The sequence below is a fragment of the Salvia hispanica genome, chromosome 2 (assembly GCF_029641045.1).
Source record: "Salvia hispanica isolate PSC_SH4W2 chromosome 2, Shi_PSC_v1, whole genome shotgun sequence".
NCBI classification, from domain to species: domain Eukaryota; kingdom Viridiplantae; phylum Streptophyta; class Magnoliopsida; order Lamiales; family Lamiaceae; genus Salvia; species Salvia hispanica.
In genome coordinates, this window is record NC_142693.1 from 3880128 (window position 1) to 3882602 (window position 2475).

The 2475-nt window shown below is 37.0% G+C and overlaps 1 long non-coding RNA gene across 1 annotated transcript; it reads left to right on the plus strand.

Annotated features, from left to right (window-relative positions):
* The first annotated feature begins 976 nt into the window (after window positions 1-976).
* On the plus strand, window positions 977-2025 carry LOC125202505 (uncharacterized). Its single transcript, XR_016134921.1, has 3 exons — window positions 977-1115; window positions 1194-1461; window positions 1797-2025. It is a non-coding gene; the product is annotated as an uncharacterized LOC125202505 (long non-coding RNA).
* The last annotated feature ends 450 nt before the right edge of the window (window positions 2026-2475 follow it).

Consider the following 2475-nt stretch of genomic DNA (forward strand, 5'->3'; position numbering starts at 1 on the left):
TGGAGAGGCCAATTTACTAGCGGCTACAAGGGCAGCCACCCGACGATGATCCTAGAAGCCGTCGCTGACCACCGCCTCTGGATCTGGCATGCCTACTTTGGTGTAGCCGGGTCGAACAACGACATCAACGTCCTCAACTCGTCCACCCTATTCGCCGATCAGTGCAGGGGTCGCGCTCCGGCCATTCAGTTCACTGCCAACGGCGCACACATCATATGGGGTACTACTTGGCCGACGTCATGTATGCGTGCATCATCATGCATAACATGATAGTCGAACAAGAACGTGGCCATGTCACCAATTGGGTGGATGATGAAGCCGGATCTAGCTCCAGCACGGCGACCTCGCCGGTCACTCGAGGATTACCGACTGGCTTCGGTGCGGTTCTAGAGCGACAGGCCTCAATGCGCAACCAACAAGACCATACTCAGCTCATGACCGACATGATTGAAGAAGTTTGGAACCGCGAGCCGTTGAGAAATTATAGTTTTTTTTTTCGTATTGTAATGTTTGAAATTTAATGAAATGAAGTTTTAGTTTTCCAAATTTTGAAGTATTTAAATATTCAAATAATAGAAAAATGCTTAGGGCGTCGCTTAGGGCGGGCTATAGTCCGCCCCACTGCAGGTGGAATAGGAGGAGGATAAAATGCTGACGTGGCGGTGCATAAGGCATCGCTTAGGGCGTCCCATTATGGATGCCCTAATATGAGTCGCTTATCTTGGGACGGAGAGAATATTTCTTATCCTATTTTACTATATTGAATTTAATCTTTAACGCATTCATTTCTTAAATCACGTATTCAAAAGGACTACACCAACTATCTTTGATCCGTTACTTACACCTTCCCACTAAACCCAAGCATTTACTCCAACATTAATTGACACCAACTAAGAATTTTAAGTTCCAACACGAAAGCATAAACAGTGGTGTGTTATTATATATACTCAACACAACTTCTCTCAATACCATAAACAACTCCTCTCCTCCATTCCTTTCAATTCTCTTCTTCTAGTTTAGTGTGATAGGAATCGACAATGTATTGGGTTGCCCACCACAGTCCAACAACCTCGTTCGCTACACACTACACCACAACCCTATGCCAAACAAAACTGGTCTCTCCCTTTTTTTTCAAATTTTCTCTTTTAGGAGTATATTTTAAATTTGGAGTCATGATTTCATTATTTTGACAGAAAATATATCCAACTTTCATGGGAAGCTTTGGAGCAAGAGCTCCAGAGAGGTGCAGCATGGAAAGGGAAGGAGAGGTGACGACTTGGGAGGTGCGAATTGCACAAGCAAATGGAGAATTCTTCTTTGAAGAGGGTTGGGTTAATTTTGTGGAGGATAACAATATAGAAGAGCATGATCTCTTGATATTTTCGTATGTGGAGCCAGCTCGTGTATTCGTTCAAATCTTCGGCAGAAATGGCATTGGAAAACGAATTCGAAACACACCAGGTTACTTATTACTGCCTCCGTCCCTGAAAATTTGATACGGTTTACTATTTTGGTCCGTCCCTGAAAATTTTGATACACTTCACTTTTACCATTTTTAGCAGTGGATCTCATATTCTACTAACTCATTCCTACCCACGTTTTATTATAAAACTAAGTAATACTTTAAAAGTAGGACTCACATCCCACCAACTTTTTTAACTCGCTTTCCATTACATTTCTTAAAACCCGTATCGGATCAAAGTGTAGGAAATTTTGGGGGACGGAAGTAGTATAAAATGCTTTCTTTTCATAATTGAATTAGTGTAAAAAATGTTTTGATATCATTTTCTTTGCAGGATATCCCTCTGAAATTCAGAAGAGATTGTCTCGCAAGAACCCAACCAACAATGCCCTTTGAAAATGAAGCATTATGTAATTTAATCAGCTTTTAATTAGTAACTAATCAGCTTTTGTAATATCTAATCTAATCAGCTTTTGTAACTTAAAATTTGTAATCAGACTTTCTTTCCATTTAGCTTTTTTTGTGTGATAGACTAACCTTGAATGAAATAGTACAATTTATGACATGAGCAGATGATATTAATTTAATCATTAAACCTCTAAATACTAAACAACTTATTTTTGGAAGAAAAGTAATAGGTAGGTCATTTTGCAATTGGAGTATTATAAACAACAAATTTGCAATTGGAGTATTATAAACACAAAATTTGTGACCAAATTATGTACAATTAAAAATTAGTTTATTTGGAAAAATAGATTTGTTTATGCATTTAATTAAATTATATGGATGCATATATAGTACATGGAAAGTGCATAATATTGTGGTCATATATTTATGATTTGTATATAATTTTTTTATTTTTTTGGACCATAAATGTAATTAGTGCATACTTTAATTCAAATTTTAAAAATAAAAAATGAGATTAAAGGCAAATATGTCTTTTTAACTTGTCCACTTACTATATTTATTACTTTAATATATAATTAATACATCAAATTATTGATATAACCTTA